At 33.1% G+C, this 15,604-nt stretch overlaps 1 non-coding gene and 1 pseudogene across 1 annotated transcript; one reads left to right on the forward strand and one right to left on the reverse strand.

Annotated features, from left to right (window-relative positions):
* Positions 1–4,321: 4,321 nt before the first annotated feature.
* LOC149197810 (THO complex subunit 2 pseudogene) lies at positions 4,322–5,508 on the reverse strand (annotated as a pseudogene).
* An 8,251-nt stretch (positions 5,509–13,759) lies between these two features.
* Positions 13,760–13,843, forward strand: TRNAL-CAA (transfer RNA leucine (anticodon CAA)). Its single transcript has one exon. It is a non-coding gene; the product is annotated as a tRNA-Leu (tRNA).
* The last annotated feature ends 1,761 nt before the right edge of the window (positions 13,844–15,604 follow it).

The following is a 15,604-nucleotide window of genomic DNA, read 5'->3' on the forward strand; positions in this document are numbered from 1 at the left end:
CACAAGGATCAACATAACTGCATCTGGAGAAAGAAAGACAACCATAATAGTTGCAACTTCCTTTCAGACAATTTCTATGATTTCTTTGTACAACATTGAAAGGCCATGTGCCACATTGCTGGGACCTGACTGTATGCCCTGATCTCCAAGAACCATCTTTGCATCTGCGTTCATAATATCGACATCAATAAACATCAGGCATGAAGCCACATACCACTGCATGGCACTTGTCCCTCTATTAAACTGAGACAATATATTAGCACACTCTACCATTGTTGACAATTCCCGTCGTTGGGAAGCAACATCAAAGTGAGACAAGATTTTGTTCTCTAATTCATTACAATAATCATGTAAGTTAGCCACAACAACTTCTAGGCCCATGCTAGCATTTGAAGTGCCCTTGATAGATGCAACAACCATTCCTTGTCTTCCCACATCTTCTTCAACAAAGGAGCGCAATTTTTGTGCAATTGCTGTAGCCTCAAAAACTCGACTATCATCAGAAAAGAGAGGTGAGAGCTCCATCAGATCGCCTGGACTACTATTGAACTCCATAAGGTACCTTATGAGTTCTATAGTTTGACTAGCAGTTTCTCTCTGTGAATCCGCACTCTGTAAATGGTCACCAATCTTTGCTGCAGTCTGCCCTACACCTGAGATGCAAGAATCTAGCTTGTTAAAACTCTCAAATAGGGCATCAACTCCCTTCTCCAGCTCAGACAATGTTTTCCGATGCTTAGAATCTTGAAGAGAAACTTCCTTCTTAAGATTGCTCAATCTTGCATCAATCTGGTGACTAAGGTCCACCAACTCCCTCCGAAAATCCTTGAAAAGTGACAAAAGATATTCTGCATCAGAAAATACAGGAGGACCTGATGATGAATTTGTTTTTGTTGCTTCTGCAAGGAAACAAATATGGCCATTAGAACCGATATCCTGGCCTCCTGTGCTGCCTCTTCTCTCTGAAGATTCTGTTAGGTCCCTATACTACTAGTGTAACCGCTTATTGTTATTAGTACAACCCCCTTATTATATTGTTGTGTCCATCTAGTCCCCATATTATTATTATTGTGCCCCATAGAAACCCACTATTGTTATTATTGTGTCCTTACATTATTATTGTTATGTCGGCTCTGATTATATTATGACCCCTTAGACTCCTATATATAGAAAGGAGGTCTTATCATTTGTATCATCCAAGATTTATTCATTTGTGTAATGTAAAGGAGGTTGCCCCCTCAAAGAGGCTGATTTCTAAGGCGTTGATCTATCTTTTCTATCTTTTTGTGAGATGGTTTCATAACATTTGGTATTAGAGCTTTGGATTCTATAGTTTCGTTGCTCCAAACAGGTCTTCATGGAATTTATGCTATAACACTTTTTTTGCGACGTTTCAAAAGATTAAAAAAAACCCATTTGAGAGGAAATCGTTCTGAATCTCACGTCCGAATTTCAGATCTTGTCTCACTATATTTTCAGAGATATGATCTGAGTAAATTAGGGTTTTTGCAAGCTCCAGAATTCCATCTCAAACAGGTCATCGTGGTATTTTCGCTATAATTGTTTTTCTGCAAATTGTCAAACTCTAAAATTAAAACCCATTTGAGCCGAAAACTTGGCGAAGCACGGTCCCAAATTTCAGATCTTGTTTCACTATATTTTCAGAGATAGAGTCCAAGAGATTTAGGGTTTTGGCAGGCTCCCAAATTACATTCCAAATAGGTGACCTTGGGAAAATCATCATAACGTTATTTTTCAGCATCAGATTGAAATTTCGTAAGAAGTTACAGAAACAAGACAGACTTTAGTTTTCTGTGTATCGGTTTCAGGTCCTAAGGTTGAAACAATGACACGAGGCACTTCGTACAAGTTCGCTCTACTGAACCAGTCTATAATCAGGTCATCGTGGGAGATTTGACATAACTCTTCCTTGCAAAATCCAATCTTGATCAAACTTGTGGGGTTAGAAAGAGGACTCAGAGGGATACTGCCGGACACAATTTTAGAACTTGGAAATTGGAAATTATAGAGTTACAGTCGTTTCAAAATTGAGCTCCTAAAATCAAGAAAATGCAATATGAGGAAATTTGGTGGCAAGGATCCATTAAATTGGATACTACAGATGGAGGAATATTTTGATCTACATGAGGTGAAACTGTTACAAAAGGTATGTATTGCATCTATATATTTAGAATCAAATCAATTTTTATGGTATGAAAGGCTTTGTTCTCATAAACCACTTGTCACATGGTCATTTTCATGGAGGAAATGATAGCACATTATGAGGATACGAAGAGAAACAACTTCTTTAGCCAAGTGATAAATCTCAAACAAAAGGGTTCAATCACAGAGCGCATTGAGGACTTTCAAAAATTGAATATAAGGCTAAATGATATTCTAGAGAAGCAAAGGATTGATGTATTCATATGGACTTTAAAGGATAACATTCAACATGAGGTTTGTCTTTGGGAACCTGATTCATTAGAGAAGGCATTCAAGTCGGCAAGAAAAATTGAAAGCGAAATTATGGAAACAAGGAATCTCGCCACTCACTACTATAATTATGGAAGTATTTTTTCTCCTAGCTTTCCACAACGTACAAGGTTTACACCACAACAATTGGAAGAAAAAAGAGAAAAAGAGCTTTGTTACAATTGTGATAGCAAATACACTAAAGGTCATAAGTGTGCTGAGAAGAAATTTTTTACATAGATTATGAAGAGGAGGAAGAAAATGATCAAGAAACATCAAAAGAAGAGGATATACACCAAGAACCAACCCCAAAGAAAGAAGAAATGAATCCGACAATATCTTGTAAAGCATTGGCAAGAATTACCACTCCTCAAACTCTCAAGATAGAAGGATCAAGAAAAAAAGGTTCAAGAAGTGAAAGATCACATCGAGAAAGAAGAAATGAATCCAACCATATCTTGTAATACATTGGTCGGAATTACCACTCCTCAAACTATCAAGATAGAATGACATATCAAGAAGAAAAATGTTCAAGAAGTGAAAGATCACATCAAGCATCAAGAAATGAATTTGTCCATATCTTGTAATGCACTGGAAGAAATTACCACTCCTCAAACTCTCAATATAGAAGGACATATCAAGAAGAAAAAGATTTAAGCAGTGAAAGATCACATCGAGCATCAACAATAATTCTCCAACTTTTAAAGGATAATGCCACTTTGGTGCAGAATCAAATGAAACAACAGGCAGATCGACATCGTAGTGAAAGAAGTTTTGATGTAGGCAATTGGGTATTTTTATGGCTACATCTCAAGCAAGCTATTTATGAGAAGGAAATGTTGGAAATACTACATGCACTTAAGAAATGGCGACCTTACGTAATGGGAAGACACTTCAAGGTAAAAATGGATCATGATAGTCTTAAATAGTTTTGAGAACAAAGATTATCTTTAAAAGAACAAAAAAAATGGGTCACAAATATGCTGGGTTATGACTTTGAAATCATCTACAAAAAAGGGAAGCAAAATGTTGTTGCAAATGCACTCTCAAGAAGGGATGAGGATGTGGAAGCATTGTTTTGTGTTATTTCTATTATCCAACCAGATTGGATAAGCGAAGCAAGGGATGAATGGAAGAAGGACGAAGAAGTGTGGCCACTCATTCAAAAGTTGCAGAAGATCCCAGTTCAAACAATATTTTCAGAACTTGACGAGGACAGAAAAATCATATTGGAACCTAGAGAAGTCACAGAAACAAGAACCCAACAGCTACGAAATCGATCAATTTCAGAGTATCTCATCAAGTGGAAGAACTTACCCGCTGAAGAGTCCACATGGGAGGACAATAATTTTATACATAAGCATCAAGAACTACTCAAGCATTGAGGACAACACTTTTTGAAGGAGAGGGGCATGTTAGGTCCCTATACTACTAGTGTAAGCCCTTATTGTTATTAGTTCAACCCCCTTATTATATTTTTGTGGCCATGTAGTGCCCATATTGTTATTATTGTGCCCCATAAAAGCCCACTATTGTTATTATTTTGGCCTTACAATATTATTGTTATGTCGGCTTTGATTATATTATGACCCCTTAGACTCCTATATATAGAAAGGAGGTCTTGTCATTTGTATCATCCAAGAATTATTCCTTGTGTAATGTAAAGGAGGTTGGCCCCTCGAAGATGTTGATTTCTAAGGCGTTGATCTATCTTTTCTATATTTTTGTGAGTTGGTTTCATAACATATTCAGTATGTGCTACAACAATCCAATAGACATAAACTGATCCCACTTCCACATTACTTAATGTGCCTTCCATACGATTTTCCTTCCATGCACCACATAACCATCAAGCATTCTTGAAAACTGTTGAAGAACTGCCCCAGACATGTTGCCCTGGAAAATAAGGATAATGTGTATCCTCAAGAAGATTCTTGGAGATTGGGATAAGGCAATCAAGATCAGCCTTCATTAATTTACATTTTGATCCATCATCAAATACAACTGTCACATTATCAACCACTTCATCAACTGCAAGAAATCCTTTCAACAGACCCAACTTCTTATTTGTAACAAGCTCCGTGGAACATTCACTACCAGCCTTTGCTTCCATATCTAGAGCTGCAAATAAATCAATTGTAACATCTCCAGGTTTTTCCTCTTCCATCAGATCCTTACTTGTTGCTCCAAGATTTATCTTGCCAATTTGTTTACCTCATCCAATTTCTTTTTTGAGATCTCTTCATAATGCTCAAATGCTTCTTCATCCTTGGGAAGTAAATGTGCATATATGTTGTCAAGGTCAATAAAATCTGCCTTCACCAGTTCTGTTGTAACTATGTACAATTCATCAGGTACATGCTCATTTACATCTTGACGCTGATAGTATTGGAATTTGAATCCAAGAATATGTGCAGCATGAGACTTTGTAAAGATAGGTATTAGTTCAAGAAAAGCATCATTTTCAGGTTGCAGCTCAAAACATTCCAAAACAATGTCAAAAACACGGTTTGGGTCCAAATCAAAGTGGCCAATTAATGACTTAATTGTGTTGATCACAACAAATGCAGTCCTATGTGTCAATCCACTAGAACCAAATTAACATAAGAGAGTCACCAATTTTGCATAGCCTTTACTCTCCTCTCGAAGAAGGTTAAACCTTGTTTGCTGATATAGAAGACGAGTGTTCACCTTGACCTCCTTAGCTTTTAACTCAACTGCCTTTATTTTTATCATCTCAGATTCCCACAGAAATTTGGCCTCAGACCTTTCTTGTTTCTCAAGATAGTCCTCATCCACATCATCTTCATCTGGATCATCATCTTGATCTACATAATCTTCATCGACATCATTTTCATCTGGATCATCATCTTGATCATTTTCCTTGTTATCGCTTTTCTTTCGACATGCTTTAAATTCTACATATGATTTTTCTAAACACTGAAATACTTCTTAAATTTTATTAAACTACTCAATGCAATCAGGACATGAACATAATGGCACATCGTGTGGCAAACAATGTTCAAAGACCCGCATGATTATATTGTGTGCCATGGCTCTGATACCACTGAAGCAACAAACCTGTAGCTTGTTGGCTTGAATGTAAAACTACACAAGAGGTATTTTGTAATAATAATTTATTATATATAAAATTGTACAAGTGATGAATGCTACAATGAAGACCCACATATATATACCTAAGCAGGTGTCCTTTCGTGACTGGGCATGCCTTTTAGACATGCCTTTTCACTTAACTTAATGACTATTTAACATGACCAATAATTGATTATTTAATATTTACATTAATTTTTTTTATTTTACTTGTTATGAATTATATTCATAACAGGATGTGAGGGGATTTAAAGAGACAAGGGGAGATCTAGGATGGGTATTGTATGGACTCGAGGGAGGAAGATCAGGGGATGGGGGGTTCTAGGACAAGGCAGTAGAAGAATTGACGGGATGATTTCGAACAACATTCTGAGGAGGAGGAGGGTTCTCATCTACCAAACGGATCCCCCCCTCTTCAAGCTCTAAGGGGATTATGAGGAGATAATATTGATCAAGATTGTCTAGGGAATCAAAATATTTGTTAGAGGGAGTATGGTTTGTGATGGTTTAAGAGTGAGGGGAGGGGGATCAAATAAGGATGGGCCCGCAGGAGGGTTTGTTGCATGCACGGAGGATTTGTTGGAGTTGATTGAATACCTACATTTAACAATCTCCCACCAGGCTTCTTGATTCTCTTGTGATTCTATTGGTCACTTTGAGCATCTGTTTGCAAAATTTCGTTATTTTTGGCATGCCTTACATTTGAAAGGGATTTGTTCATAGTCAAGCCGCTGAATGTGTGTCCAATTGTTTACCTTGATCTTTACTTCCTCCAGTAAACCTTTTCCAAGATCGACTTCTACACAGATCCATGCACATGCATGCAAGTTTTCCTTAGGCTCGCTTTTGTCTATTTATTTTCCGATTACATTGCCGATAACTCTTACCAAATCATCTCCCTAATAATGAAGAGGCAGGTGGGGAAGACAAACCCAAACCAACACTGCACTTGGAATGTCTAGTTCAAGATTGAAATATTGCATTCATCGATTTAAATATAATCCTCTTATATCCATGAAGTAAGGTCCATTCCTGAAGATCAGATCCTGATCTTCCTTGGATTCAAAGTACAAGGTGAAATACCTTTTGCCGTAGAAACAAATTGAGATTTTTCCTTAGGTTTTCGAATCACAGTTGCGCTTGATCCATTTTTGAATTATTTTTGGAGATGGCTAGAGGCTAGTGAACTAACCAACTAGCCCTTGTTCGACAAGAGAAAGAGCTGCTTTGTGAGGGACTTAGGGGGTAGTTGTATTTTTGAAATTGAATCAAGCTTCTTAACGAATTTGGAGATTGAAGGTCACTCTTGTGGAGGCCTAAGCGAGCTGATGAGGCTCCTGAATGCAAGCGTTGCTGGATTTGAAGGATGAAGAGGGGGGGGAGGGTCGCTCCCCCTCAGGGAGAATCATCTAGAAGGGTCCTCAGATCAACTCGAAGGAGAGAGGGATGGAGATTAGGGATGCAGGCAGAGCGCTCTCGCTCTCTCGCGCACAGTAATTCCAAATTTGAATCATAAAATTCTAGAGCAATTACTCACAACGTAGAGAAATGAACTACAATTTATGTGCACCCGATGATCTGGTGTTAATATTATAATATAATATTATAATCCCATATAAGGTTATAGCAATTACTCTTTGATATATTTTAACCTTTTTAACTAACCAAAAATCACTTGCAACAACATCATGAATCCAATCACTTAATTTTATCTTCTTCTTCGCATACCCATCAGAGCGTCTCAGGTCATGCAATTTTTATATCTCTGAACCTGCAAGTGCAAGGCCTACACAATTGTAACACTGCAAGATCATTTGTATACATTTCTATGGCTGTATAATTCGTGGAGCCTTGAAATTCCATGCAGGTCATGGTGTTTGTAGAATTTGCTAAAACTTCTTTGTCGTTTTTGGTTCTCCGGTTCTTCGGGGTTTTAAAATCTCTTTCTTTGTTAGTGGAACTATTTGGCATTCTTTACATTGTACATTTTATATTTATATGTGTTTTAATTTGAATCTTAATTAAAACATAAGATGGTGACATTTCTTTTGTTAGTTTTATATATATATAGAGTTGATAAACAATATTATATTACACTTAAACATTTGGTCTATACTAAACTTTAGAGTACTTCTCAAAGCAATTAATTATTTAATTATTTTTAAAATAATCTCAAATTAATTTTAGAAATAAATAATTTGATTAAAAATATTATTAGTGAATTAATAATTATTTGTTTAATTTATGCTATGTGGTTCCTTTTGCTTTTAAACGAGTCACTTAATCTCATTCAAATGTATGTAATTGTTAGAAATTAATAGATTATCATTAAAATCTTGTACCTACATTTTGGAAGGAATAGAAAAATATTATACTCATTTGATGGAGGTAGAAGAATATTAAATTAATGTAAACTTCTCATTGATTTTGATAAAACAAATGGTCATTTATGAAAAGAAGGATAAATATACACACTTCAAAGAAAAAAGAACCATATGTAATACATAATATTCCATTCATCGATGCAATGTATAAAAACCATTTGATAAGATAATCTTGACTAAGTCTTATAAAGCTTCAAACTTCTTATTAATGATGGGTTTATTATAGTGGAATAATCAAGGAAACAAGTGACCTGAAAGATCTAGAAACTTTTGAATCTTATAAGTGTTGAGACCATCTTTCAAATGCTTTGTAAAAATAACAATAAAATTTAATTCCATTTGTTTTGGCCTCCTTAATGATAAAGGTTATGGCTAAGATTTTGTTACACGTGCCATGATTGCTTTTGAAATTTGTTTCTTCTTTAGCTCTTAATATTTTAAGAGATAAAAATTTCACATCGGATAAATATAGTCACTAAGGCCATTGTGCTCTAATTTAGATACGTGATAGTTTCCAAGGTTGGTTGTTTGTTTGTTTGTTTTTTTTTAAATGATTGAGAGATAGTTGTGTATCTCCAACTTTATAGATATGGTAGATGATTTGAGAAATTCAACAAGGTGCAAATATATGGGCAACAATAAAGTGACATAGGTTTAATATTTATGATATGAATACAAAAACTTTATCATAATTATGTTTGAAGAATTTGGTTTATAGATTATCTATATCTTGAGCTTTGTTGGAATTTAATTTAAAAATAATAAGAATGATGAAATGGTTAGAGAAGAGTGGGAGTGTACATGTGTATGATAATAAATAATAAAATATGTCATATTTTGATGGTTAGAAATAGTTTTTAAGATTTTAATTTTTAATTCAACATATAATTATTATTAAATTAGTTGAATTATGTTATTCTTTTGAGTTAAAGAATAGTTTTTAATATGCCCTTTCGTATTACCATATAAATGTTAAGATACTTTATTTATTCATTGATTTTTTGGTTTATAATTTTATGTTTGTTGATATAAATTTACATTTAATAAATATTTTCAATAATTTCTAATTTAATTTAAATTAATAAATTATATTTATCATTTAAATTTTTATTATAGGTTGGTTTATAAATTTATGTTTATTGATTTAAATTTATATTTAAAAAATATTTTTACTAATTTCTAATTTAAATTGAATTAATAAATTATATTTATTATTTAAAATTTTATTATATTAATAATTTATATATTTTTGAATTTAAGTTTTTGTGTTCTATAATGAATTAAGAAAAGTTTTTTGGTAAAAATTATATAAGAGAAATTTTGACCGATGCGCTTCAAATCAACAAGGGTGGTTCAGCATCAGGACAAGATGAAGAGACATACCATGGCAAAGGCTTAAATAGAGAGCAATATAGAGACCATAATTTCAAGTAACTGCTATATTTGAACAATAATATTTAAATTATGATATTAATTAATTAAAAACAAATATTAATAAATAACAATTAGTTTTTGAAAAACAATATTTAAATTAATTTATTAAAATCAAATATTATTAAAAAATACTATTGCTAGGAAAAAAACCAAAGTGAAACTCCAAACAAAGAAGGAAGTAAAAAATTATAAAAAAAAGTCAAGGCCCAAATCAAGAGAAGATATTTTAATAAATAAAAATAATTAATGGAAATAAAGTAAACTAAAATAAAAATAATTAATGGAAAATAAATAAAATAACACAAAAATATAAACAGGTCAAAAGAAATATAAATAAATAAATAAATAATAAATAATTAATACACACATATATATATATATATATATATATATACAAAGAAAATTAATCAATAAATAAAACACGGTCAACAATAAAATACAAGTAGAGGTCCATTAAACAAATAAGAAAAATACTAAAAGGAGTTAAGAACAATTAGGATGATAAAATACTTAAGAAATCATGAAGGATCAAGAATATAAACTTTTCTAAAGAATAAACCAACAACAAATACTATAAAAAGGACACCAATATCTACATAAATAAATAAACAAACAAAATAAATCCTAAAAAGAAACCTAAAAAACTAGGAGGATAGGAGAGGGACCCAACTTCTACTAATAATCCAACCATCGTCTCTATTCAAATTATTAGGCATTTTTTCTGATTTCTAGGGCCTCCCTCAATTTACGATGATGGAAATGACTAACCCTAGCAACGACTTGGGCCTCCTCAATGCATATGTGATGCTTAGATTTATCTGCATGCTCTGCCAGAGCAGTGCCATGTTTGATGTCAGTGACATGCTCATGAATCCTTTGATTAATTGAGCAGCCAATCTCACCAATGTAGGGAGTCCCACAAGAGCATGGAATAACGTAAACACCCTTCATATTCTTCGGTTCCACTGGGTTTTTTATAGATCTAAGGGAGCTCCGATGATATTTAAAGGCCTAAAGGTTGAAGCCACCTTATGCTTCCTTAGGATCCTCGCAATCTTGTTAGTGGTCCCTTGGATAAAAGGAAGATGAACACCAGGAAATCGATCCTTGGTATCTTTCTTAGCACTAGGACCTTTTTCAGCTCTGAGGAAAGCCTTAGTACATTGGTGTCTACTATACCCTTAATTAAATGAAACACTTAGGAGATGTGTTTTCTCTTCGTTGAGATGGTTGTCATCAGAAACTCTTAAAGCTCCAGTCGCTAAGGTATTGAGAACACCAAGCTTTTGAGATGGGAAATTATGAGAATTAGCATGAATATATTGTTCTATATGAGTTTTTTTACAAAATACCTGATGAGAAAAAGAGCCATCATCATTCCTTGAGAGGAGGACGTCAAGGAAGGGTAGACTAGCATTACTTTCAAATTCCATGGTGAAATTTATGGAACTAGATTGATTGTTAAGATGGAGGAAAAACAGTTCCAACTCTTCCTTACCATGGGACCAGATGACACAAGTGTCATCCAAAAACCTCTTTCACATCATATGCAAAAGACAAGAAGAAGCTAAGGAATTTGATTCAAAATTCTTCGTGAATAGATTAGCTACCACAGGGGAGAGGGGGAACCCATGGCGACATCGCAAGTTTGCTCATAGAATTACCCGTCAAATGAAACGAAAGTAGAAGTAAGACAAATACCAACTAAATTAGCCATATCAGGATCCATAATGTGCTTGGTGACTTCAATGGCCTCGTTGATAGGGATATTAGTGTAGAGGGAGACCACATCGAAGCTCACAAGATTTTCATCTAGATCAAGCTTGAAACTCTTTAACTCATTGAAAAATGATGCAGAGTCCTTGACAAAGGATTCTGTATGGCCAATGAGGGTCTTAAGCTTCTAGGCTAAATATTTAGCAAGAAGATAAGTTGGCTCTCCTATCGTGTTGACAAAGGGTCTCAAAGGAGCCCCTTCCTTATGAATCTTTGGCAGGACATAAATTCTGGGGGTAAGAGGGCAACTTTCTATAAGCTTATGACTGAATGAAGTGACCGAGCTACTAGCCTTTATAGAAAGAGCCACACTTTTGGAAATCATCTTCAAGGGATTCTTGTTGAGTTTCCTATAGTTTCCACTATTATAGAGGTGGTCCAACATCTTTCGACGGTAATCATCTTTATCAAGAATAACCACAACACCACCTTTGTCAGCATTGAGAACAACACTATTATTATTATTTTTTAACGATTTGAGAGCATCAAACTCAGGTTTGGTAATGTTGTTCTTGGGGGGCTTTTCCTTTTGAAGGACAACCGCACAGTCTTGATGAATGATATCTTTAGTGACATTCAATAAATCTCTAATGCCATATTTAATGCTATAGATGATATCGTCGACCAAGATTTTTCTAGAAGCCAGAGAAAAATTTAAACCTTTCTCCAAAAGACTAAAGACAGGGGATCAAAAGAAAAGCTAGAGAGATTAACAACCCTATTACTAGAAGAAGAAAGAAAATTGGAACAAACATTATTATCCAAACCTAGAACCTTAGTACCAATCCTAATATTATTACAATTATCAAAATTGAAAACAGAGTCACTAACTTCTTCTTCTTCTTCTTCATCATCATCATCATCCATACATAAAGTATTATTTCTATTCCTAATATTATTATGCCTATCTGAATTGAAAATACAGTGACTATTATTATTATTATTAAACCAATTAATATTATTATTATACAAATAATAATAATAATTATTATTATTATTATTACTATTCAATTGAATATTATAAAAATTATTATTAATAGAACCACTTCCAATATTTTTGAAACCAATGAAAACTAAAAGAATTAACGAATAACGAATTGGGGGAATCTAACCCGGTGAATTTGCAGAGTTATTACAGCCGAAACACGAGAAGGTTCCAACCTCACCCTCGATGGCGTAAGGGTGAGAAACACTGTCAACCCAAGATTAGAGAGCATATATTTGATTAGAATTAATTCTGCTCTTGGAAAGACCACAAAAGTAACTAGACTCATTAGGCTGCGAGATTGATTTCTCTGAGAGCTTACTGAACTTCTTGGACTACTTTACTTTCCAGATTTCTTCTAGATGAATAGATTTCAGTGTCGAGCACGCCTCGATCCTTGACCAAAGGGGAGCAGAGATCTCATTTGAAAGTTCCAAATGTAGAGACAACAAATCACGAGAAATAAAACCCAGAAACTTTCTCACCCTGCCAATCTCCAAAAGAACCAACACCATCATGCTAGCAGTAAGAAGAATACGAAGATAACTAAACTATTAAGAGGGTTCTTAATCTGAGTGAACAGAGGAACAAGGGAAGAGCCTCTACATCGTTTTAAAAAACCAGATTTGTCTTCAACTTGGAAATCCTTATGCAAGACCGTTCAAAATGATGAACTTTAATAGCAGCGACCCTTTCGTATAAATGAAATTTAATAATAGTGGCCCTTCTGTATAAGGTAGTAATTTCTAACCAAAAAAAAGAAACTTTTCTTAATTTATATATTTTTAATTTCATTAATTTATATGTATACATAAATTAAAATATTATTTCTTTCAATATTAAATATTAAAAATACAAGCCCATGGGGCTTTGGATTGAGGGTGAATGGGTGCACTGTTAAGGCACTCTTTGCAATAGGTCACTGATTCAAATCCCCGGAGTGCTTACCTACCAAAAAAAATTATTTTAAAAATACAATTAATTAAGAAATAAATAAATATATATGATAATTTATTAATATTACTACTCGACATTCTTACAATAATGTATATAAAAATATTTATAAAACATAAACAAATCTTAAACAATTTTAATAAAATATATACTTCCAAATCATAATTTCTTAAACTAAACGTTTCATAATAAGTAACATAATCTTATATTAAAATACATTTAGGATTAAGTATTATTATTCATATATATTTTAAATAAAAATAAATAGATAAAAAGTAGTCAGTTTAATTGGTGATGGTTGTGAATAATCCAATTATCAATTTTTCTAGTAAAAAAATAAATAAAATAAATTAGAATAAATATATAGTTTTTTATTATTCTATAAAATTTCCTTTGTTTAGGTAAAAGCTCATAAGAAAATACGTTAATGACTTAGATGAGAGATCTTTGATAAAAGTGAAACCTACCTCTTGATTGACCATTAACAATAATTCCAAATGACATAATTTTCCTTAAATAACAATAATAAATAACAATTAATAATAACTATCTCTATTACTAATTTAACCATTAAATTAGAATAATAATAAAAAAAACTAAACAACCTTCACCTCTTTGATTTCAAAAAATAGAAGCATCAATCGTCAGGATGGCCGAGTGGTCTAAGGCGCCAGACTCAAGTTCTGGTCTTCGAAAGAGGGCGTGGGTTCAAATCCCACTTCTGACAATCAAGTTTTAATTTTATTATTTAATATGTTATTAATTTTACTTGGTAATTTGCGGTTTCTGATTTCGTCATTATTTAATATGTTATTAATTTTACTAGGTAATTTGCGGTTTCTGATTTCGTCATTATTTAATATGTTATTAATTTTACTAGGTAATTTGCGGTTTCTGATTTCGCCAGTATTTAATATGTTATTTATTTTACTAGGTAATTTGCGGTTTCTGATTTCGTCATTATTTAATAAATTTTTATTTTTACTGAGGTATAATTATCGTCCTCTGTTTTGGTCATTATTTGAGAAGGTAATTTTATTAAATATATATTGTGTAACACATCTTTTCGTAGAGGTATTTGGTTTAGTGGTATGATTCTCACTTTGGTTGCGAAAGGTCCCGAGTTCGATTCTCGGAATGCCCCTCTTTACGTATGTTTCAAATGTGGGTCAACGTCACCTGATTTCTAACTCTCGTTTTGGTAATTTAACCATATAGACATTTATCTTTTGATTGGATCGTCCAGGTGCCGAGTTCGACTCTCGGAATGCACAATCACGCATGCAACAAATAAAAATAAAATGCTAATTTTTCTTTTTTCTTTTTTATTTATTTAACAAATAAAAATAAAATGTGTGTTTAGAAAAAACCTTAATTTATTATAATATTAATGATGAATATATTAAAGGTCGATTTCCTTGTAAAAACTACTTAACTATTTTTTGCCATGATGATGTAGGAAATAGATGTAAACAAAACATATTTTTCGGGATTTTGATATTTGTGAGAGTGTAAATATATAAAAATATAATTTAATTTCAAAGAATAATATAATTTTTTTCTTCATATAGTTGTTGTTTTATTTCTAAAAAAATATAAAAAAATTAGTTTAAACAACACAAATTAAGATTTCACCCCAAAATTTTTCGTTGGATTCTGATTAGACATTTGCCAAAAACTCCAAAAAAGTTCCTGTATAGACAACTCCAAAAAAAAGAGAAGTGAAAGATTGAAAATTGGACATTTGCCAAAAACTCCAAAAAAACTCCTATATAGACAACTCCAAAAAAAAAAAGAGAAGTGAAAGATTGAAAATTGGGATATATTAACTATGTAATTGAACACACACACACATATATATACTACACAAAATGAGTAATTTAGTTTTAAATTTGTGTCTAGTCGCAAAAAGATACATGAGGGTTACATCTTCAATATTTAGATCTAACTAAAATTTAGAGAGAACACCAACCCATTATATAAAAGGACCTAAAAAACTAAAAATAGACCTAGTTACATCATAACTACAAGATTACAAAAAGGACAAAAATTCACATGTAGTGAGAGTAGCTAGATTTAATGCTTGACAATTATTGGCGTATTGAGATCTATGTTCTGCTTGCCTGAATCTTCCTAGTGTTGGTCGGGACCTTTGGGAGCATATTGCTTAAATTGAGGTCCATGATAATGTTCCTGAATGTGTCCTCTTCATTTGTCAAAAGAGAGCACTGACGCTGAAGTCTCACTAACTTGTCCATGAGATCCACTTGGGCATGGTACACTTCGCAAAATTTGACTTTGAGATCATAATCTTCCCTGTGAAGAGTTTCATGGGATATGGTAAATATAATTCCTACTTGTCTTTGATGTGCTCATCCATTCTAGAATGAGTCTGTTCTTATTAGTTAGGAGTTTGTTAAGGTCTAATTGGTCGAGAAATTCTCTCCAACTAGTTAGCTTCCTAGATTGGTGTGTGATTGGGATATTC

The sequence above is a fragment of the Pinus tabuliformis genome, chromosome 2_2, assembly GCF_031772625.1.
Source record: "Pinus tabuliformis cultivar Carrire ecotype Pingquan chromosome 2_2, CPIR1, whole genome shotgun sequence".
NCBI classification, from domain to species: domain Eukaryota; kingdom Viridiplantae; phylum Streptophyta; class Pinopsida; order Pinales; family Pinaceae; genus Pinus; species Pinus tabuliformis.